A 25,366-nucleotide genomic window follows, 5' to 3' on the forward strand; every position below is an offset into this window, starting at 1 on the left:
TAAAGCCATGCTACCATTACTTGTGTAACCTATACAGAAAAGAAAATAAATAAATGTGTCTCATAACTAAAGTCGAATATTAGCTGGTGTCTGCAAAAGGGAAGGGCAATTAGAAAGTTCCCAAATTAACATTCTAATAATACTGCCGTAATCAACACTGGTCAGGAATTTGTTTGAAATAAAATGACCTGCCTTTATATATAATTAGTATCTATAATGGAATGATATGATGTGTAAATTTTACCAGTGATGTTGCATTTTATGTCTTTTTTTTTTTTTAAGTGGGAGACAAGACTTGGTCAAGAGAGTTATAGGATAAGATCCATAATAAAAAGCATTAAAACTGTTCATAACAGAAAGATAAACAGAATCTCAACTGACAAGCATGTGCCTGTTTTCCCAAACTATAAACAGCATTAAAGTATTACATTGCACACATGTACACATATATGTGAATTAGTTATACACCTACAATACAAAATGTGCACACATCTATGGTGCAAACTTGATAATAATTAAATAAATTCATCTCAGGCAGTCTTCATACCTTAGGGTCGACTCTCCCCACTCTGGTAAGTGGGGTTACTGGAACCCCAGTGTTCTTCCCTGAGTCCTCCTGTCTGCACACTGACCCAAAGAAATGCACACGCAGGAGTTTGCAATGTAGAAGGGAAAACATATTAAGAGATTAATATTGAATTGGACGATCCGTAGATGGGGCAGCAAACGCTAAAGACTCCACTCCCGGACAGCATGTTGGTTATACAGTGCAAAATTATACAGATGGTACAGTGCAAAAATCACAAGACACCCTGTGTTCGGGGTTCAAGGTCACGCTGGGAGCTGATTGGTCAGAGGTGAGAGTATGAATCATTTCTTCAGGTCCTGAGGACAGTTCTGAGGTCTTGTCCCAGCATCTCTCCTGATCTCATGGGAAAGAAGCCAGGGTATCGTCCTACTTTAGGGCTCAGGAGCTGAAACCTAGGTCAAGATGTAATCTTCAGTCTGTCAGAGGTCTGGACCATGTCACCATTGGTGAGGTCTGGGCTACCGTCTTTTTGCTGCCTTGGGGATTGCTTCCCTTCTGGGGGTGCTGAAAGACTAGGTCTCTGAGATATATATGTGCCTCATATATTATATGGAAAACCATATAGCATACACACACACACACACACACACACACACACACACACATAAAACCAAATTCCTAAGGACCCTCGGTTTCACCACCTCCAAAATATTTATACATCAAAACTATTTCCTATGCTATAAGAATTGATCCTCTATGAAGAGTTTAACATAATATATACATGTATAGTAATACCTCATATTCTCTCCTGTGTCAGATATTTACCCTTATAGGATAATATTGAAACTGTTTTCTGTGGAAAGAACTACCCACCGAGTGACTGGCAAAGGAGCGAGTTAACAGGATACAAACACTTTCAAAATACCAGGGTGCTCCTTAGAGCTTGCTATAGCCCAGAAAAGTAAGTCTCAAGATTATATAGTCTTAGGACCTTATAGTCACATATATAAATGTATATAAATTCATGTAAGGTCTTGGGAATGCATACTCATTCGTCTTTATAGTTATTATGAATTAAAATGTTCCGTGGAAAAGTTATTTTAGAAAAGTCAGGGGTTAGAATTGTTCATGCAAGAATTAAAAGGGAAAAACTGAAGTAAATATGAAACTCAGGGTGACTCCAGTTCTGCCCTTGTGTGAGGTAATGAGAAGGTGGTGGCTTTTAATTAAAATGGAACCGCTGTGTCATGGCAGTACTGATTTGATTTTGCCTACTAACCCTGCTCAGAAATTATAGATTTAAAAGATGTAATTAACAGAAAATTAAAGATTCTCCTTCATTCTAAGCTTTATAAGGATTCCCTGCTCCTTTTCTCTCCTAGCCCTGACTTCTCAGCTGGTGTGGAGCCTTTTAAGTTCTGTTTTACACTCCATCAGTCAGTGCCGTTAATTAGCAAAGCAGGGATATGATCATTAGCTCTGATATGAGGTTTCTCTTCCCCATCTGACCCTTCACAGAGCAGGAGGGTTTTGCTTAGTAAAAGGCAGGGAACCTTCGTCCTTTATGCTTGCAGCTTTAATTAACTCAAAGGAAGGTCCCTGCATACTGTGGAGATTTTCAGGGTTCTTTCCTTGTACTGTGACCAATCCACACAGGTGTGAAGTGAGTTCATTGACTTGAAGCATCAGAATGTTTGGACCCAAACTAGGGCAAAACTGAAAGAACCCCTCTTCCGTCAGCCCCAGACCATGGCTGCTTCTGTGGTCACTGTACAGCCTCACCCAGAACTCTTTTTTCTTTCCACTCTTTGACACATGAATACAATCCAAATGGCTTCCCCACCAAATGTCAGTGTTTTACTGAACTCGCCTCGCTTGTCTTTGTTCTTGTCCAGCCCTTCTTCAAACACCACTTAGTCCCCATATTTGATTTTTCCAGTAGCCTTGGAATAACCCCTGTCCCCCAATGAAACAAGTTTTCTCTCCAATCATGTTCCCTCTTTTGTTTCTTTATTTCAAATCCCCTTTCCTTGGAAAAGAATGTTATGCATCAGTGGGTTTGAAGTGAGATGACACCCTCCACAAGACATTGCCCTTTCTACCCTGTATTAATCTGAATTTCACCAGGCCTCCAGGATTAAGACTCACCCTATCCTGTTGTTCATCTCTTTATTTTGCCTAGACCGCTTTCCCACCACCTCTCCAGAGCCCTTTTTTGCCATAGAATATCACCACCTGCAATTTCTGTGGGTAAACATGTCCCAAACTAGAAAACAAGGAACTATCGAGTCCCGCCTTCTGCTGGTGCCTTTTAAAACTGTTCCTTAATGTCTTATATTAGTAGCTAGTTTTCACATTGACACATGTATCCAAACATAACATCACATGTTTACAAACATTATAGCTGGAATTAATTAAATCAAGGGGTATAAAAATAGCTATTAATTATCCTTATCCCATTATTTTAGGAATATGCAAATGAACAATATTTTCCATTTGGTCTTCACTGACACACAGTGCTACCACTCCTTACATCTGCTACAGTGTTACAGAGAGAAATGGTTGAAACGGAGTCTATGTACAGCAGTTTTCCCTTTTAAGGAGCAGTTTGCAGAGTTCTAGGCCATATACAAGGTGAAAAGCTCTAGGTCTTCTGGAAAATGACCAGGAGTGATGACACCAATGGTTGGGATTACTTATGAATATAAAGTGGGAGTGCTTTATTTGTGCTCTGAGATTCTCCTGTTGAAATGCCTCTTCACTTGACTCATGTTGAATTAGTGAAGTCTCTGGGCCAGGGGGTCATAATACATTGACAGGATATGGTAGGAGGCATTCAGTGAGGCTAGGATGTGGCTATTGGTCTGTATATCAAGGATACGCGATAGCAATAACTTTGACCCTTTTTTACTGTGGCCCATAATAAAAGTACACTTACATCTCAAACCAGTTATAAATGCATATATATCAAAAAACAATTCCCAGTATATAATACACTCTGTTATCTTCTGTTATATTCTCTGTTATTTTATTTAATGCGGGTCCTGGTCCATACATTGATTTCAGAACCAATGAGTGGTCATTACCCAGTTTGAAAACCATTCATAAGAAAATCCTATAAGAAGGGCTCTGGTGCTGCAATGTATTCAAATTACATTCATGTATGTTATCCTGTTTGATCATCACAGCTGTCTGACAGTATGATACTAATTTTTTAAATTTTATATTCATATTTAATATTCTAAGAAGAAAAGTACGCATGCCAGAGGACTACATGTCCGTGACAATTGACAAATATTGTGTCAATTGTCCAGCACTCACAAGAGGAAGCTCACAAATGCCCTCTCCTAAAATGCCCCGCTCTCCAAGGATGACCATTATCCTGACTTCTAAGCACCTAGATTAACTTTGTCTATTTAGGTTGTATTTTCTTGTTGATGTACTTTATGTAAATCATATGATGCTTTTATGTGTCTAGCTTCTTTTGTTCACATTATATTTGTGCAATTCATTCATATTATTGTGAGATTATAGCGTGCTCGTTCTGATCTCTATATAGTATCCCATTGGGTACATATACCACAGTTCATCCATTCATTTGTTGAATCAGTTCTAATTTGAACCTATAAGAGCTGAATAGTGATGCTATAAACATTCTAATATGTGCCTTTAGTCAACAGAGGTACATATTCATATTGATGACAGATACCTAGGACTGGAATCGTTGGGTCATGGCGCGAGTCTGCTTAGCTTTATTAAAGACAACCCGTCTTCTCTGTACTTGAACCAGTTTATGCTCCCACCAGTGGTGGAGTGGTTTTAATTTAACTCTTATGATTGAATTTATTGTTTATATAGGAAAAACAAGGCTCACAACTGAAGCAGGTTACCAAAGTAACAGCTAATATGTTAGAGAATTAGAACCAACACTAGATTGCAGAGTCCAGTCAGTGTTGTTTGTTTTTATTCTCTATCCCATATTAATCATTATAAAGGACTTTAAAGTGCTTCATTTGCCTTTTATCTATCTTCTTCACTCCTCCTCAAATACCCAAAAACACAGACACATGCACACACACTGTCCCCTATGTAGATACACGCATACATTACTACAGTCCACATACACAGACACAAACAAACATAAAGGCATACACACAGACACACACAGATACAAAGGAGCAAACACATGCCCAGATACATGTAGATACGGACATATAACTATGCATACACATAAACACACATACAACTATGGACATATAAATACATGCAGACACATACACAGATACACATAGACCCATACACAGACACACATCAAGATACATGCATAAGTACAATGATACGCCTGGTTAAATGCCATATTTTATTTCATATTCTTTCATACTTTTGCCAACAAGAGAATAAATTCCTTAAGGTTGTATTTGTATGATTCATGGCTTCTCAATAAATACCTCTGTATATATTTAGTTTGAGGGGATTTTATTTTTTATTATTTTAAGATTTCTGGAGAAATACATTTATACCCTACTTTGATAACATGTCATGAGCTTAATTCCCGGATGGGTATCCATTCTACTTTCTTCATACAACATCTATTGGGCATGCCTATTCCTCTTAATTCATAAGCTCTAATATCTTATTGAGGGGTCTTCTTTGCCTTCCAAAGAACAGTTTCTATTCAGGTTATGCTGAATTATTGAGAGATGATACTTTTGCCAATGATTGAAATGTGCGCCCTATAATTCCAGGAAATAAGTAGGAAACATATTCTGGTTTCTATTTCTGTGTAACAAATTACTAAGTTGTATTAGCTTAAAACAACATATATTTATTATTTCCGTTTCTGAGGAGAGGATTCTGGACACAGTTTCACAGAGTCCTGTGCTCGGGGTTTCAAAAGGCTGTAATTAAGCCATTGGCCAGACTTTAGGAAGAGGTTGGGGTTCTTTTCGAAGCTTAAGTAATTATTGATATAATTCAATTCCTTGTAGCTTAGCACTGAAGTCCTGGCTTTCTAGCTGGGTATCAGCTAGGCCACAGGTTCAGCTTCTAGGGGCCACTTACATTTCCTTGCCACATGGCCCTCTCACAACATGGCAGTTTGTTCTTAAGGCCAAAAGGGGAAACTCTTACTACAGAGTCCTAAGACAGATCGTATATCACATCATGTACTCATCAGGGTGAGCTCCCGTTCATTACCTTTGCTGTACAACACACCCTGGTCAAGGTACTGAAGATCCTATCACTTTTGTCAGTTTCAATGGGTTAGAAGGAAGTTACAGGTCCCGCTCATACTCAGAGGTTGGGGAAAATATACAGTGGTGCAATTCAAAGTCATCTTAGAATTGTGAATTTTCAATTTTCCGTTTTCAAATCAAGACCACAATTGAGAATGTTCTTTTATGTGGTATTTCTACCCATAATGGCAGCCATGCTATTATAAATCAACCTCTATTCATAGGATATGTTAACTCTAGCAGCAACTTACAGTCGAAGTCATACATAACAACATATTGGGTTTCAGAATATATACATATTCATGCATACATAGATACAAATATGTATGTATAATTCTTTTTAATTTCACCTTATACCATAGGACTGCAATCAGCCACAGGTTTAATGTATACACTTGATACCTTGCCACCAAATGTCTTTATAGTGTAGATATTTTACAACCCAATGATTTCTTTAAGAGGGAGTTTATATTCCCCTACTCTCACCTCCAATACGGGTAAAAAGAGATTTAGAATATCAAAGGAGGTGGTGACTCCTTTTGAAATGCAGCACACTTTGTTTTAAAACATCCAAAAGCCAATCCTTATTAAAATCAAACCTTCAAAATAATGTGAAACTACCATTCTCTCTGGCGTGTGTAAAATTTGGTTCAAAATACATCTGAAACATTTAATGGGTATGAATGTTCCTGCACATGGATAACATTCACTGTGCTTTCTGGGAAACATGCCAAGCAATGACTTAAGGGGACCACTATAAGGACTTTTCTTGCTTAGCTCCCTGACAAATGGCATGCCTGCTTAATCAGGACGAGGTGCAATACAGCCACTGCCCTTCAACAAAACTATAACGGAAGACAAAAGACAAAAGAGATAGCGGTCGTGATTAGAGGAATAATGGAGCTTGCAGATGAGGTGAGATGGCAAATGAGAACATCTCATTCAGAAGGGCTAAGACGAAGTTGGGAGTTACAATCTATTTCATGAAAATGATCACAGGAAAGGCCGCCCAGCCCTTTCTTTCTGAATGGTGCTTAGGAGTACAAGTTCAAGTGCCTCATCTTTGGGTTTGGAGAGTCTGAACAAGAAACCTGTCTCTGCTACTGAAAAGCTTTGACCAAGTTACTTAACCTTATTAAGCAATCATTTCCTCATTGTTGAATGGTTGTAAATGACACACCTTACATAAAGAGTTTTTTATAGTACGTGGCCCTCATAAACACAACAGCAAAACAAGCACGTAAGCAGAAACTTGTGGCTAAAAAGATGACAAAACACTTGCATATCTCTTCAAGTAGCTCACTATCTAATGGGGAAGGGTGTGCTCCTCAAGTGAAAGAATAACTACAGAGCAACCTGGGAACTTCCAGAATAGCGGCAAGAAGTCTCAGCCTTCAAGAAATGGTGCTAGATGGGGTTGGGGTGGGGCGTTCAGGTAGATGGTGAAGGGATTAGAAAATACAAATTGGTTGTCACAACACAGTCATGGGGATGTGAAATACAGTATGGGGAATATAATCAATCATGTTGTAAAGATCATGTAAAGATCATGTTGTAAAGATCATGTAAAGATCATGTTGTATATATGTCCCTCCCCCACACGGGATATAAAGTACAGCATAGGAAATATAGTCAGTGGTATTGTAACAACTATATAGGATGTCAGAGGGGTAGTAGACTGGGGGAGAGGCAGGATTATCACTTTGTGAGGGGTGTAAATGTCTAATCATTATGTTGTTTTGTACACCTGAAACTAATTTGTTTAAAAAAAAAAAAAGAGAGAGAGGCCAGACATAATCAAACAGGTGTTTCCTTGCTCTCCCTCTTACCTTGGACCTGAAGGAAGCAATGTATTTATCTAGTGTATCTATATGTCTCTTTCTCTAATTCTATACCAAAAATTATTAGATCCATTTTCTTTTAACCTTTCCACCAAAAATGGTAAGAGGGAAGCAAAGGTGAAGAGAGTTTGCAGTTGGGATGCTTGTGAGCTAATGAAGGTCAAACATTCTGAGTCCTTGGAGAAGAGATAACAAATGACTTTTGGTATAGTAATGGACAAATGGTCAGTCTGTATTCATTTTTTTTTTCTGAACCAGTTTTCCAGACAATAAAAAGACAATGACCATGAGTAAGAAAAATAATGGGAACGATGAATATGATCTATTATCCATTAGCACTCATTCATGAATATTTAAAGTACAAAATGTTAGGGAAAAATACCACCCTTTCTGCTTCCATTTTTTATCTCTCCTCTTCACCCTCAGTAATGGTTTTAGGATTGCAATTCAATAATGAGGAAAGGAACAAAACTTTTATGTATGTCACTGTAACAATTGCTTCTGTCTTCCTCTTTAGCTCTGGACAGAATATAGAATATGTGGCTGTATTTTCAAGTCAGTTGGTATGGGGACATATGAGTTGGAACAAAAGAAATCTAGTTAAGGTAAGGTTTGTCCACATAACTTAGGCAATTAATATTTGCTTTTTATTGATTAATAATTCTTTTAAATTGCATTTCTCTTATCTTGCCAGCTTTTAAAGGCCACCAAGAGCCTCTATTTGTTACAAACACTTGAGTTGGGATAGACATGCAAATTGGCTATTTTTCACCATTTAACCAGTTAGATCAGTTGTCTGCTCCTTTTTCACACAGAACCGGATGTTTCAAATATCCCCATGAAAACAGTCAAGAAAGGGAAAATATGGGGCATACAATAAACATGAACAACCAAACAAAAAGTCCAAAATAACTGTGAACGCTGCATTTAGTAAAATAATATCTTAAGTTCTCTGTGGTCTAATATTTTATAAAAAACATGAGAGCTCAGAAGGACCTTCTGAGGCTAGCTAGTAGTTAGCCTTCTGAGGCTAACTACTGAAATGGGAATAATCCCTTTCAATGCCTTGTTTTTCACCAAAAGTATTTACTGTTTTTTTTAATTTTTCTAACCTCTGTGTCTTATCATGTATGCACCCCTTCCCAATTTCACACACACAGATACATCACTGTTTGATCTAGTTCTCCCATATCCTGTAAATTGTTCAGAACTGACTTACATTTTTTTCCAGAATATACGACAGGGCTAATTGCCTCTAATTTTCAAATAACTCCTGAATGGACCCTTCTTTCATGAGCTCTTTTAGAAATAACAGATACTTTTGAAATATTTAAGCCTGGAAACGTTGCTGATTAAAAAATAATATTTGTATATCAATTTGGGAGCCCTATTCTGTAGTTTAACTGCTGTTGTTTTCATTGTCCATCGTTAGCAAAATGTGAAGTATAGCCAGACAGAAATCAGGTAAACATTTGAAATTTGAAATTTGAGAGGTGATTTATACTTGGAATTTTAAACTGTGTACTCCATGATTTTGGAAATCTATAAAACTACTGTAACTATTATATTGATCTAATACAGACTGTGGATATAATCATAAGGCAATTTCATTTTTCTCTCCCATTTAAAATTCATTCACTGGCACTAGTTTTACTTCTGCCCTTAGATGAAAACTTTCTATATTTATGTAATGCAAGGCACTGTGGAAAGTAAGTTAAATATGCATAGAATAATATTCAAAACTTTGAACTTATATTAAGATTCCTGCCTTTCCCATCACAGACCCAATTATGGATGGGAAGCCTGAAGTCACAGACTGGGACATGGATATGGCTTGTTTCTTCTCTATATTGTTGCCTAGTCTTCTATTTCTCTTCCTCTCCCATCTGCCTATTCCTAGTTCTGATGCTTCTTGGTTTGATCATGGTTAAGGAAAATGGGAAAGAGGTGGGAAGAAAGGCTTTTACCTGATACTGCCTTGAGTTGATATTGATATCTTTGAATTTGGAATTTACTTTCTCCTGGTGGATTTCATGTGTCTGCCTGTTTGTTTGTGGATTTGTTTGTTTGTTTGTTTGTTTTGTTTTTGTTTTTAGTTTTTTTTGTGTTTTTTTTTTGGTGAATCACTCATCTTTCTCACTAAATATGCCTTGCCGTGAGTGATACTTTCTTCCTTAACACATCACTTACTGTTTACTCAGCCCCTAGGCATCCAGAAGTACTTTCAGTTTCTCTCAGGTAAACTGTTTATTTCTGGAGGCAACCCTCTTTCATAGGATTGAAAACATCTTCAGGGCTCTTTCAACAAACTCCTATGTGTGATCAACATTTCATGTTTGCCCTTGGGATGGATTTTTCAGATGGTATTTATACACTACCTTTCTGTGTCTACCGTACTCTGCCATCAGAGCCCTATCTTTAGTCATGTGATGAAGGCCAGGATCCTTCTACAATCTTTTTCTTGGGGTGAGTGATGGTATGTTATAGCCCACTGACAATTCACTCAAAAATCCTCCTCTAATAATCTTCTTGAAGTCCCTCTTCACTAAGCTGAGGGTTAGGATGTAAGATCACCCACTTCTTCCCTTAAAAATGGGGCTCATAGGAAAACTCTCTCCAAAGAAATCTTCATCATGAGCTTTCTTTGGTCCATTGATGTATTTGCTATATGTAAGACATTATGAACCATACAACTTATGACTGCCTCCACTATAAATGCATATCCCCTTTGGAATGTACCTTCTAATGCATCTTGGTTCCTTGGCCAAAGTCTCTATTTCAGTATTCTCTCATTCATATAACAATAGAGGTACAGTTTAGGTGGTGATTTTATGAAGCTATAAAAGGGTTCTTCATTTTTTTTTAAATTCAATAATTATTTGAGTGACTTATGTGCCGAACATTATTCTAGACTCAGGAAATAAGGCAGAGAACAAGCTATATAATGTCCCCCTACTCGTGAAACTTATATTCTTCTGAAAGCAGGAATACAGTTTTAAAAGAAAAAAAAAAGTATAATTTCAGAGAAAGGAGGTGGGTCACAGTGTGCAGGTGAGTAGGGAGTCCTTTTATGGAAGTTTTTGAAGGAAAATCTGTGAGAAAGTGGCGTTTGTACAAGAGTTGTTCAAATTAATTGAGAATGATCGAAGCTGCCTTGTGGAATAAAAAATATGTACATTTTAATACACATAAGCACATCTGGAGAACTATAAATAATATGCAATGGAAAATTTCGTGTACATTTCTGGTTCTTCCTCTCTAAGACTTCCTTTGGCAGAAACAGGCATCCCTTCCCCTGATCTGATCCAATCAGGTTTCTTATCTTCCTCTTCAGTGGGTCCCACCCTACTGGCCTGCACTGGGATGTCTGTGACCTTGCACAGGGCTCTTATTTCATTTGTAGATTATTCTTAGTCTCTGCTAATGAGATCGCTCAGAGTTCGCTGTGAGTATCACATCTTAATCACTTGATTTCTGCAGACGTTTTATTTCTCCAAATAAACTCTTCAAAATGCCTGCTGCTCTGTGCTCATTAACCTGAGAATGGCTTCTCTAACTCTAATTTAAAAATTATCTTCGATGTCTGAGACTTCTGTCCTGACCAGGATTCTCCAAGCAGTAATAAAGGGAGGAGGACTTTAGACTCGTGAGTGTGACAAAACATCAGTGACCAAATTTCCATCTGCAAGGGGACATTCCCTTTATACAGAAGTACAGACTTGACTCTCTTGCAGTGTAGCATAATTAAGATCCATCCCAACTCCACCATCTGCCCAACTCCCACTTAATCATTTCATGCTCAATAAGGTTACGGTGACTTAAAGCTAACAAAATGAATAGTTAATGAGTAAATGAATGAGTAAAGAGACAAATATTTATCAACTAAGAAACGCTTTTTTTTTTTACGCTCTTTTTCTACTTTTAACCCTCAATTGATTTGAAACGGTCTTCGTGAGGAAGACAGCAGCCCTCATGTAAACATACCCAGCATAGGAATAGAACCAAATGCCAGCATAAACATCTACAACATTTTCCCACCTGCCAATGGATATTAGGTTGGTGACCTGTATTTCTACAGAATTGCCACTTCGATGAATTGCATTAAAGATCTTTTGGATGCAAAAATGGTTTAACCCAGAGCCAGAGAGCAGTGGCTCCTCACTTCAACCTTGCCAAATTACACACACCAGGGAATGTATTTCCTTAGTATATTTTAAGCTTGCTTGAATAAGGCTATTTCTGTATATTGTTGGTTTTGAAATGCCAAATCCTAAAATTGACTTTGCTCTTAAGGGACAAAAGAATAAATTTTATATCGTACTCAATAAATTAAAAATATAATTGTACAGGTTTTGATGTTGGAAGCAATCTGAAAAGAAATGAATTTGTTTAAAAATAAGCTTGACAGGCACTTACCAGAAGAAATACTATGTGGACACTCTGGAATGTCTTATGGGAACTGCTCATAGGGGAGCAGCCTAATGTCAGAGGATAATGATGGAGATAGCATGCCTATTTGTTCCTCTCCCAGAGTTCAAGATTACAGGCTACTAGCCACACTTCCATTAAATAGCTGCTCAATATGAAAATGTGGCCTTCATCAAGGGACTTCACATTATCATCTCTTGTCTCTAACTTCCATGAACTACTCAGAATACTCAGTTCTCCATCAGAATTTCAACCTAACTTGACTTGAAACCGTCATTTCTTCAAAAGACATAACTATGACAATTGGTGTTATTTCAGTTAAGTCAATCTCTTTGTATATTCAGAAGAGGTCCCCGAAGCAGAAAGACAATCTAGAAACTAAAATTTTATGGAGGTTTTAGTGCAGAATACATGCAGGCCACTGAGATGGTAATTATTGTATAATTAGGCTCTGAAACTTTGTTAGACCTGTTCTCAGAGCGCTTACAGTCACCTTGACTTGAAGAAAATGCAGAAATCTCTGATGTTTCAGTGTGTAACCTGAATGGTAGACCATTTCCAGAGTCAAACCAAATCACTTAGATTTTGCTTGGATGCCTCAAGGAATTGTATTGGAATGGAAAATAATTGGAATGAGCTTAAAACATTGGTCACTGGGCAGGGCAGCCTCTTGAAGTAAAGTTAGATGAGGCACAACAAGCCGTAGGAATGAGGTCAAGGACCAGACGAACAGAGAGGGTACTGTTTTCAAAGGTGTAAGAATCGCTAGGTACGTGGAGATGATCCCTGGACACAAACACTCTTGCAGGCATATAGAGTAGTGAGGAGTTCAGGAGCAGGTGATATTTGGAGAACTGTATCAGTAGGTGGCAAATGGCAATTGTTGGTTTCTTTTACTATCATCCCCATATATAATCCCTAAGCAAATATTCTTAACTCGACCTCGAGAACAAATCCTTAATTTGCTAATTCTTTCTAGCCTTACTGTTGCCACACAAGATCAAGCCATTTCTCACCTGCACTGTTGATCTACTATGGATTCCTTCAATCAGTTCTCACACGTAGCCAGAGTAATAGTTTAAAATACTACATCACACTATATTATTTTCCAATATGAAACTTTTCAAGAGCTTACCATTGCATATGCAATGGAATACAAAGAAATTGCTTTCCCTGGCCTACCACTACAGACCTAACTCCCTGTAGTGGGTTGAATGGTGGCTCCCTAAAAGATATGTCTACATGCTAACCTCCAGAACCATGGATGGGACATTTGAAAACATGACTTTTGCATATGTAATTGAGTTGTGAGTCTTGAGATGAGATCATCCTGGATTTTCCAACTGGGCCTAAATATGATGTATCTCCCATGAGACACCCATAGGCAGGACTCACGGAGAAGAGAAGAAGGCCACCTAAAGACCAAGGCAGAGGTTGGAGTTATGGAGCCACAAGCCAAGGAAAACCTGGAGCTACCAGAGCTGGAGGAGACAAGGAATAATTCTCACCTAATCTCTTTGGAGAGTCTTATTGGCATCTTTGTTTCAGATTTCTGGCCTCCATAACTGGGAGAGAATAAGTTTTTATTGTTTTAAGCCATCAAATTTGTGATAATTGCTATGGAAACCAAAGACAACTGATACAATTCTCCATTCACATGCTCTACTCTTCTGCTTGCCTACTTTATTCCTGCTAGACCGTCCTATTTTTCCACTTATTATTCTTTAAGTATAACATGCTTCTTGTCTTAGTCTGTTTGGCCTGTCATCACACAATATCACAGACTGGGTAGCTTATAAGTAACAGGAATTTATTTTCATATTTGTAGAAGCTTTAAGTCAGAGATCCGGGTGAGAGCATGGTCAGGTGAATGCCCTCTTCTGAGTTATAGACTCCTCATTGTAGCTCACATACAGGAAGGGACTAAGGATCTTTCTGGAGCTTCTTTTATAAAGATTCTAATCCCATTCATGAGGGTTCCACACTCATGATTTAATTACCTCCCAAAGACTTCACCTCCTAGTACCATCACATTAGGCATTAGAATTTAGCATATGAATTTTGGGGGACATAAACATTTAAACTGTAGCACTCCCTCAAACTTGAATTCTTTGCCTAGCTGTTCTCTCTGCCTGGAATATTTTTCTCCCAGATCTCTTTATGTCTGAGTTCTTTCTTGTCATTCTTGAAGTGAAACATCTCTTTTTCAGAGGGGGCTTTCTAGACCAAATCAATGTGATATTTCCTTCCAGTCATTCTCTGTGTCATCACTCTTTTATTTTCATTTCAATACTTATCTCTACCTGATCTTTTCTGGTTTGTTTAATATCTCTCTAACCCCTGAAAAGGAAACTCCATGAAGTGAATTTTCTTCACTATCTGACTCACTGCAGAATCCTGAGTGTCTAGAACAACCCCTGGTATTTAGTAATCATGCAATTAATATTGTGTAAGATGCATATCAGAAAGGCTCTTGATGCTGGAAGAGATTAAGGTGGTAATGTTGGATATCTAGAAATTTGGAGAATAAACCAGGTCCTTAGTCTTTCAGGACCTGAAATATCGGATATGTTATAATGACAAAGATTTAGACTCGTGGAAGGAGACAAGAATTCCCTAAGTGATCACAGATATATATGAAGACATGGTCTTGGGACCAAATCAGTAACATTTCCCAAAGTAGTACAGAGGATGGAGTATAAGCAATTGGAGCATAAGATTATAGCTAAGTTTGATGGAATGATGTCATGAGGCTGAGTGTGAGAGTTAGTCTAGAGAAAATGGCCAGGATTTGTTCTGCCTATAAGTGGGCAACCATTGCCCATCACTAAATGAAGAGAAGGACTAACAACATTGGAAATAAGTCAGGATGGGCAATATGAAGCAAAACCTACAAGTCCCAAATTTTCGGACAACAAGGATACTTGGCTTTCTGATAATCTAGACATAATAATTTTCTAGTGAACTGGATCTAGGGGACTATATTCCTTCCAACAGAGCACACTTCAAATTAGGTTCATGTGTGAGTACAATAACTTTAAATGATCCTATGTGCTCTCAGTGGTGCTACAGCACTGTAATCTAGAAGAGGCCTTATCCAATAGTAGGCTGATATTGAGTACCCACATTATCTAGCTCTGAGGATTGGGCCGGCAAACATCCCTGATGTTACCATTATTCAGCCTTTTGTACCCTGTACACCTTACCAGCAATTTAAGAAGCATAATGAAGATACACTAGTCCAACTAAGAAATTAAGCAATGGATCTCATGTGAGGATAATGAATGCATCTGAGAATAAAATAAACCAGGACTACCTGTTAAATGACCAGGAGGTCTTGGAAGCCATTCTGTTAGAATCACCAACCATCTTAGAGAATTTTTCACAGGGTGGAGAGTGCACTTGTGCAGTATTCTCGGGGAAAGGAGGTAGTGATTTTTTGAGACTTTCTCATAACATTAGCTTAGTGACAGCAGACAGAGACCTGTGGCAATCCTAGTTGGAGGCTTGTTGCCATTTTAGAGTTCCCAGAAATAGGGTCTATTGAGGTATCCTCTCATGGGGATTGTTTCACATAAGTTATTCCGGCATTTTTCATCTCCTCTGATTTTCCCACAGGTTCTCTGTTGTTATTGTTAGCTGTATATTTTGAAAATGAATAGCAATCAATTTTTAGGAAAAGGCCTACTGTATGTTTGTTCCTGTGGGCATAAATTGTGGAATAAATATATATAATGCACGGTGGCTGATATTCTGTGCCATTTATCTTCCCTTGTGAGGAGAGATGGGATAAGTCATTCATGTCTGTGCCAGTCCTGATTCATTCTTCATCACTGCACTCATGAAGATAAATGCCACGTTTACACAGGCCACAGATCTCATGTGTTCTTTCCAACCAGAGACTCAGCTAGGTTAGAGCAGGAGGTCAATCTGGTGATGTTATTTGAAAATCAAGGACACTTTGTATTACCATCTCCTAGTCCCACACATCTTGATTTCCAATGTTAAACTGGGATACTACTAGCAACTAAAGAGATATTTAAGTAGTGTATGTATTTTCATCCATGTCTATCCTTCATATAGTCACTTCATTTTAATGGAAATTTTTTCACTTCCTGTGAACACCCAGCACAGTGTCCTGCAGTGGCAATGTACTCCTTAATAGGATATGGTCTTGGTTCTCACAGGGTGGTAAGTGGCATAAGGAAGAGAATACTGTGGGAAAAAGAATGATAGGCAAGTGGTTAATTCTCCCTGTGGGCATGTCAGATGACAAAAGAGCGAGTCAGAATAGACCTATTGAGAAGTTATAATATTTGAGCAGCTATATTAAGAGAACAGATCCTGGACACCTTAATATTCCATGATGTACAAATGGCTGTACCACTGGATTTTAAGCCTATGCCCGAACAAGTGGGTAACTTCTGTGCTCTGTGATTGTGGACCCTGCTATTAGCAATTAATATAAAAGAACCCTTTGGAACCCAACACTAAATGTACTTATTCTGGTTTTCTTTTTACATTTTTGGAAATTGAATTTTACATTACATTTTCAGAAATTGAATTTTTGAAGTCATAAGACTTTCCATTGAAATACTGTGTTTCCCTGAAAATAAGACCTAGTCGGACCATCAGCTCTAATGCGTCTTTTGGAGCAAAAATTAATGTAAGACCCAGTCTTATAGTATTATGTTATATTATATTATTGTATAGTATAGTATAGTATACCCAGTCTTATATTATATTAAAATAAGACCGGGTCTTATATTAATTTTTGCTCCAAAAACGCATTGGAGCGGATGGTCTGGCTAGGTCTTATTTTCCGGGAAACATTGTAAAAGTATTGGCTCTTTTCCTCTTGGTTGGTACATTGAAGTTTATATAACCAGAAATAAACTGAAAAGGATTTCCATAAATTCCAGAAATTTGATTGCAAACTGAACGTTTCCAAAATCATGTCTCTCTTTGAAAACTGCCATTTTTAACCATACGAATTGTTGATATCAACGGTTTTTGACTTAGGACACAGCAATTTGATAAGATTTGCTATAATCATACTGATTGATAGTGTGATTCAAATTCAGGCTTGCTTTCAGTTGTTTATTTTTCCTATAGATAGCCAATTAAGCTATTTAATTCACTTCTTCCAAAAACACTTATTGAACACATACTACAGAGTAGTAACTGGGCTGTGCATGCACATAAGGTGGGATAGCACCTGTCCCATAGAGCATGTAGTTTAAATGACGCAACCAGACAAGTGAATAGAACAATAAGGATGACTAACACCACTGTTGATAATTGATCAATAAATTTTACTCCATTCTTCTCACATGGAAGTAATAGTGAAATGTGTTCAAAGGAGCACATTAAAAAAAAAAAATCTTTCAAACGTAGAGAACATTGGAAGGATTCATAGCATAAGTACTTCCTTCTCTCCCTTAAAAGATTTGGATCAGAAGATTTAAATTTTTGTATTAACAGTTCTCATATATAATTAGTGTGTGTGTGTGTGTGTGTGTGTGTGTGTGTGTTTTAACTTGATCACATTATGTAATTTCCTTATACTTTCTCATCTGCAAAATGGAAAAATACAATCTCTTCTGCCTACCTCCCATACTTGTGGAGGTCAGATAGGATAATGTGTATGAGAAGATCTTCTAATTTGTAATGTGTGATATAAACAAAAGGTATCATTCTTATCACCAGCTTTGTTATTACCAATCTTGTTTTTACCGTGATATGTAAAAGATCAAGGTGACATATCACATTGATTTATACTGTCCCATGTCAAGGTATTATCATGTACTGGGGGATGTGTATCACATTTAGCACCAGGTAATTATTTCATAGAAATGCGTAAATTGTTTAGCCACTCCTCAAGTATTTGTATCAATGCTAATAAACAATGAATGAAACTCTCTCAGATAATAAACAATCATTCCTATTTTCTGAGAGCTTACGGAATGCCAGGTTTTGTGGTTTGTGGGCATCACCTCATTTCATATCCGGAACAGCTTTCTGAGGTTGGCTCTATTATTATCACCCTCACTTTATGGATGAGGGAATTGAAGTCTGAAAAGATTATAAAACTTTCCCAAGTCACAAACTTACTACATGTAATAATAGAGCTTATCAATTTCTGTACCCTATCACATGCTCTGATATAGGATGCATTATCACCTCCATCTTTGTACTTCCCTTTCCTCCCCATTTGCTCCAGCAAAAGCTCTCAGAGAGGCTCTCTCTTGGCTTTTTTCCTCATTTATAAAATTGGACCGCTGATGTGGTCGATCTTTAAACAAATCATATGAACTCTGTGTCTTGGGACCTCATATTGTCAGAGGAGACAGAAAATACATATTTACACAGAAACATAGAAACATACATACATACATACATGTGCACTATTCCTAGTTGTGAGAAGTGCTATAAAGAGAAATAAAGCAGAATAAGGGTATACAGTGTGATGGGGAATGGAGCAGTTATATTTTAGGCAGCATAGCTGAGGAAAACCTCCCTGAGCAGCTGATCTAAAGAAAGTGAAGAAGCAAAACCTACTGATATTTGGAGGAAAAGTGGTGCCATTGTCATGTGCAGGCATAGGTACAGCTCTGTCTGGGTGAAGAACATTCTAAACAGATGAAATAGCAAGTGCAAGTTTCCTGAGGAAGCGATATGCGTACTATATTGGAGGAACAGCAAAGAACAAGTGTGGCCACTGTGGAGTGAGTAAGAGTGATACCGGTAGTAGAATAAGATCAGAGAAGTAAGAGGGGTGCAGAACAAAAATATAAATGGCCTCCTAGGCCACTGGACACACTTTAATATTACTCTGAGTGATATGAGAAGCCTTGGAACATTGAGCAGAAGACTGAATGTGATCTGACTTTCATTTTAATACGATCCCTGCACTTTGTGGAGAAAAGACTGAAGAGGGGCAATAATAGAAGCAAAGACACCAGATATTGGACCAGGCTTTGGAATAATAATTCAATTATTCAGAGAGAGAACGGATGTAGCAGGGGAGGTGAGGAGAAGTGATGTGACTCTTGATATATAGGATTTCCAGTGTATAGGATATAAGGCTATAAAGGTGATAAGGATGCAAAAGTAGAGATGAGACCAAAAAAAAAAAAAAAAAAAGAAACTGCAAGGGGACTTTGGCCTGAGGTACTAAGAGGATGGCCCCTGGAACAGCACTTGGAACATGGTAGGAACTTAAAATATTTTGTTGAAATGAGAAAGAAAAACTCATAGACACAGACAATAATTTAGTGGTTACCAGAGGGTAAGGGGGTGGGGGGGTGGGTGATGAGGGTAAAGGGGATCAAATATATGGTGATGGAAGGAGAACTGACTCTGGGTGGTGAACACACAATGGGATTTATAGACAATGTAATACAGAATTGTACACCTGAAATCTATGTAAATTTACTAACAATTGTCACCCCAATAAATTTAATTAAAAAAATATTTTGTTGAATGAAGAATGAATGAATGAATGAATGAATGAATGAATGAATGGAGTTGTTGTTAGAAAGTCTTTGTTGGGGATGGAGGTGGAGTTTGTAATAAGAATTTTACTTTGGAGAGATTGATTTTCAGTGCCTCTAAGTGGAGGTCTTGAATTAGCAGGTATACCAGGGGTGCAAAAAAAAAAATGTATACAAGTGGACACCTTGGTCAATGTTGCTCAAGCTGTTGTTTGCTGTAATCAGAAATGTCTGGATGCTGATTGCAACCACGTTGAGCACCTCTTGCAGTTGCAGAAGTCAAAAGTGACTTGTTTTCATCTTTTATTATTGGCGTATATTTAGTATTACAATTTTAATACGGTCTTCCTTTCTTAAAATGTATATGACGTTATTTTGGCACCCTCTGTGTATACAAGTCTTCATTGTGTGAAGATATATGTTTGGCAGCCTTTAGTTTGTAGATGGTCTTTAAAGCCACTGTGGGATCATTTAAAGAGTGAGTATAGCTGAAGAGGTCCACTAGCCAAGCCCTGGTGCACCCCAAGTTTTAATGGCCCAGCAGATAAGGTAGAACCATGATGCAGACTGAGCATAGTGACCCATGAGGTAGACAGAGACTCAAGAGAATGGTTTCCTGGGATCCGAGTGCAGGGAGGACAGAGTGGTCACTATGTCTAGAGCTGCTAATTTTCAGCTAATGTGAGAAATGAGAATTGGTACTTGATGTAGCAGTGGACATACATTTTTCACCTACCACCTCTGCACACATTTTATTTTTTGGTTACCCATTGTCTTGCTCTCATTTATTATAAATCCCAGGCACAATAACTTATAACTCATATAACTCATATTTCATATGTCCTACTGAAGGGAAGTTAATGGTTCTGGAAAGTATGAGATTTGGGGAAGTTTTCTATAAAATTGAGTTAACACATTTTTTAAGACCGATGACAAAAAGCTCCACAGATCATCTGAGAAATAAATTTGAAACATTATTCAGTTTTACTTATATAATAATAATCACTAGTGGTGTATTGCTTTGAGGTTTATGATACATTTTTACTTGCATTATCTGTTTCAAACCAAGCCATTTAACAGAGTAAGCTGCTCAGCTTCAAAGCTTACACCATCAGATTATACCACCTGCTATCACTTCCTTGAAGGAGCAAACCACAGACTCACATTTCATAACTCTTCATTCCTTGAAGATTTTAACACCTGCCTCCCTGTTGTTCTCTCCAATCCTATTCCTGATAGAATTCTTGGTGATTTTAATATCCATGTCATTCCTTTGATCTCTACGACTAATTGCATGGGCTTTTTCTATCTGCTCTTGCTCAGGATTTGCTCTTTGTACAGTTTCTACCAACTGTATGTCTAAGCTTGGGCTGTAAAGTTCTGTATTTGTTGGAATTAAAGATTGTTTAATTTATTACATTATGCTTTTGCAAAATGCCAACTCTATCTCTCCATGTTTCTTTGCTGCAAGTACTATGTGGCCCTCAACCTCAGATTCTAAATTTTAATCTGCTCTTGCCACACTAGTGTCAGAAGTCAGGTGGAGGAGGATGAAGAATGGGGAGGAGGAGGAGATGTTAGTATCTCTCTGGCTTTTGCATGTTGGGAAAAACCCCAATTGGAATTTGTAGCAGATGTCTATGTCAAACTCTTATCCCATTTAACTAATAATTCAGAGTGTTCTGTTTAACTCTTTCTTGTCTATATTCAAAATACATTATCTCATTTGATCTTAAGAGTTGATTTTGATCAAGACACTGGTACAGAGAGAAAATGTGACTTGCTTAAGGTCATGCATAAGATAAATCAGAACCAAGTGTAGACTACAGATCTTCAGACACCAAATGCATTCTTTTATTAGCATTAAACAGTGCCTTGTTCAAAATGGCCAGTGGTTAAAATAGCTGCCTTGGCTTTCTTCCCAGGAGAGTGTTAAAATACAGTGGTAATTCAATAAATATTGTCACCAGTGTTGTCTGTGGTGATGGTGGTGGTAGCAGATCGAGAAATGTGCTGAATTGTTCTAATGGATTTTTTCTTTCTTTCTTTCTTTCTTTTTTTTTTTTCTTTTTTTTTTTTTTTTAGATTGTCAAACACGTTGCCTGTTTACAGCATGGAGACCACAATAGAGACCTAGGTGGGTGACAATTCATGTTAAATTTTTCCCACAATACGTTGGACAGCACAACGGCAGCTAATGTGAAGTGGCTCATTATACACTGTCAAATCCAATAACAGCAGTGACTAGCTTTGCTACTTCTAGCAACTTGTGGGAAGCTCAGCCACTGCAAACCACTACTGCATTTTAAAAAATAGGCTGCAATATACCAGAAGAGACATATTCAGTCATATTTGCAAATCTCTTGTATTTTTCTCTTTGTCAGTTTAGGAACAGCCTTCATGTTCCCAGCTTGACACCAGAAGTAACTATTCTAGGGATGCCCTTCTCTTGTGAGTGCCTCCTCCTTCAGTTGTATTTTAAGGGCTAAAGATTTTATACGGGTACTGGTGGCTCATGGACAGAGCTGGATTAGTGGTTCTCCTATGGAAACATCCCTGAAGCTCCCTCCTCACCCCACCCTCCGCTAGCCAATGGTACCATACATACAAGCACACTTACCTACTACTGTAGCACAGCAAATATGGGTGGCATTTCTACCAGACAAAAAAAAAAAAAAAAAAAAAAAAAAAAAAGATTGGGAGGCAGCAGACCAAACCACTGACTTCTTACTCTGTGACTTATGATTAGGAGTCTTTTTATCTCCATTAAATTGTAATCTCCTGGAAGGCAGGATCCTGGATTTATTTGAGTCTGGTGCCTTTGAGTCATAGTTGTCCCTAAGTGAATATTCATCAATAAAATTAATACATTCCCTTCTAAAAAGTCTGTAATTAAGCAGGGGATGGGGTTTAATCTTCTTGTCTCCTTTGTCCCTAGCACAGTGCCTGACCCGTCGTAGGTAGAAACTACAGGCTTGTTGAGTGAAGGACCCAGGGTATGAATGAGTCCATCAATCAGATGGTTCCCTTTGGCCAAAGTAATGGCCAAGCAAACCTTTTCCAATTATCAGAGACAGAAAAGTGATGACTTCTCGTCATTTTTCTTCGGGCCAGCAGGAATAATGCCCTAAAAGTGGTTGTTTATTTTGTAAGGCAAAAGCTAATCTGAAGCTATTTTCTTTATTTTTATATCCAAATGTCTATAAAACAGAGAAACACCAGAGACCTATTCATTGCTCACAAATGATCTATGCGGTAATAATGAGCTGGCTTTTCCAGCTGTGCTGCACTTTGGTGCTATCCTGGGTTTAATTGAAAAATGCTGTGACCTTGGTTTTGTTCACTGGGCAAAGGGGGGGTCTAATTGGCATGAGGCCTCCGAAGAGCTCCCTTTTAACAAATGTCATTTAGCTAATTTGGGGTTTGCCTGCGGGAAATAACGTGTGAAGTCCCGTAAAACCAAGATGCATATTATTTGCATTCACATGACGCTAATATTTTTCAAAAAAGCAAAGATTAACTTTTTATTCTGCCATACCTATTTGTTGAAGTCTAAATGCTATCAGTATGATAATAGTATTGTCCCGAACAGTCTCATGTTTCATCATAATTAAATAAACAGCTTGTGAATTGCAGTCCAAAAAATGTCTGTGTTCCACTCTTAACTTAAGGAGTTTCCATAGAAACCATGGGGAGCATGTTTAACTGACATTTATTGGACTTGAGGCTGTATGCAGCCCTGCTATCTCTCTGTTGTTCTCTCTGTCACTCTGTATATCTCTTCCTTTAATCCTCACAATCTTCTCCCCACCTCAGTCCTCTTCTCCTCCTCTTTTCCCCCAACCCTATCCCTTATTAGTAATGAGGAAGTAATTTGGACTCAGTTAGATTTAACAAATGCAATAATACTAAAATGAGCTCTGATACTTAAGTGTAATTGTATTATTAGCTGGAAATGTTTTTCTTCAAAAACAAAAGAATTGAGAGTGAAGTTTGCTAGAGTAGCACAGGCTGGTAAGAAGGCACCCAATGGAAAGTTTGTACATATCACACACTCCACATTCATGGCCCAGCGATGGCTTGTCCTTGATTTAGCCAGTCCAGACTGATGTTTCTCCTCAGTACTAATTTTCAGGCCTCTAAATGGAGCATACATCATCGTGCTGATAACATTTCAAGAGGAAAGAGGAGTTTGTTTAGGAAAGAAAACATATACTATATATTGTAAACCTACTGCGTGCCAGATATTCATTTAGGTCATCTTAGTTAATCCCACAAAACTCACTGCCAGGTAGGAAAATGAATCTGGAGCTGGTGATTGAAGTTCAGGACCCACCACAGGCTGGCTGTGAAGTCTTGGGTAGAATGTTTAAATGTTCTGTCTCGGTTTCTCAAAGTCACAATGAATAGAAGCACTCCTAAGAAGTGTGGTTTTATTAGGATTCAATATGGTAATGTAGCTGGTGCATCACAGTAGGGATGTTTCTCTCCATCCCTTTAGAAATGGGGAAAATGAGATACCAAGAGAGTATGTCATTTATCGAAAGCTGGAAAGTGAGTGTGCACAGTGCAGTGGTTACAAAGGGTTGATTTAGACAGACATGGGATCAGTTACTAATAGTGTAAGTGGGGTAAGTGATAGACTAACAGGGCATCTACTTCATGCCGTTATTATGAGGATTAAATAAAATTGAGTATGTAAAGTGCCCAGCAAGTATCTACCACATAGAAAGCTGTGTTTCGCACTGTGTCCCTCCCTCCCTCTCTCCCTCCCTCTCTCACCTTTCTGAATTATTTTGTTTTTAGTATGGATTCAAAGTAAAAAAATGTTCGGTTTCCAAAGTCTTTCTAATAATTATAGTTTACATTTTGCTCATAATTCATAAACTACCTCAAGTTACCCTAATAACAATGAGAAAGGAAAGACAGATGATATCACAACAAATTTATAGGTTAGATAAAGGAGATTGAGAGATGTTATTGACAAGACATCTGTATGGTGAGTGAGGACGTGGAGGTTTTACCTTGTTGTCTAGAGTCATTCTTATAATTAATACTCTCAAAGACTATTGCTATTAATTTGGGTCAAACGTTCATGAGTTTCAAGGCTTAAATTCAGCAGATTTTAGTTAATATTCCTAATGTAAAGTGAGAGGAAGAAAAACTTGGCAGGGAAGGAGGAAAAGGAGCAAGGAGAAGACAGTTGCAAAATCTGTCTCTTGCAGACCTGTTTCCAGGTCATTCTCCAAGCATCCAAAGGCACATGCTGAATTACAGTTTTCAGTTTCAGGGGCAAATGAGACATTGGTTTTGCACAGCAATTTGCTTTGGTGTTTCTGGGTGGAGAAAAAGGGTGAGGTGGGAAGAAAATTTTCAGAGAAGTCAGGTATCAGTCAGAGATATTGTTGAGAACCTAGTGAATTCAACAGAGAGTATCCATCTACGACAAGGGTGTGATGGATGGGGCATGATTGCTGGAGAATGTGACTGTTAACACAGGCACTCATAATACACATAGGTGTGCCCGCATACACATACACATATACAGGATTCTTCAGAATGAATATTTCTTTCAATTGTCATCATTTTATGGCCTGAAAGAGCTTGTATTAGGAGATAAATGTTAGCTCTACCATTTTTATTTGTTGTGTGTTTGTTTGCTTTTTTACTAGAATATTCATTTTGTGCTGTCTTTGAAAGAATCTCTGTAAACCCCTTTCTCGATTTTGTATTCGTTTAGTTAAAAAGAAATGAGAGAATTCCTAAACTACTTAGCCAGACACACAGGAATAGTAGTACGACCAGATATGCTGAAAGCATAGGAACAATTAGCGGTGC

At 37.9% G+C, this 25,366-nt stretch overlaps 1 protein-coding gene across 17 annotated transcripts in view; it reads left to right on the forward strand.

The window, feature by feature from the left end:
- Positions 1–25,366, forward strand: part of LRRC4C (leucine rich repeat containing 4C) — a 1,068,826-nt gene that overhangs the window by 1,022,056 nt on the left and 21,404 nt on the right. For 9 of the 17 annotated variants that reach the window (XM_081062636.1, XM_081062635.1, XM_081062634.1 and 6 more), the window contains 2 exons: positions 8,122–8,209; positions 21,614–21,665. The exons of 1 other annotated variant lie outside the window; for it this stretch is intronic. The gene's annotated coding sequence lies outside the window, so the exon portion shown is untranslated. The remainder of the gene's footprint in view (positions 1–8,121; positions 8,210–21,613; positions 21,666–25,366) is intronic. 7 more of the 17 variants (XM_081062626.1, XM_081062630.1, XM_081062627.1 and 4 more) reach the window with 1 other exon arrangement.

The sequence above is a fragment of the Rhinolophus hipposideros genome, assembly GCF_964194185.1.
Source record: "Rhinolophus hipposideros genome assembly, chromosome: 10".
In the NCBI taxonomy this organism is placed as follows: Eukaryota; Metazoa; Chordata; class Mammalia; order Chiroptera; family Rhinolophidae; genus Rhinolophus; species Rhinolophus hipposideros.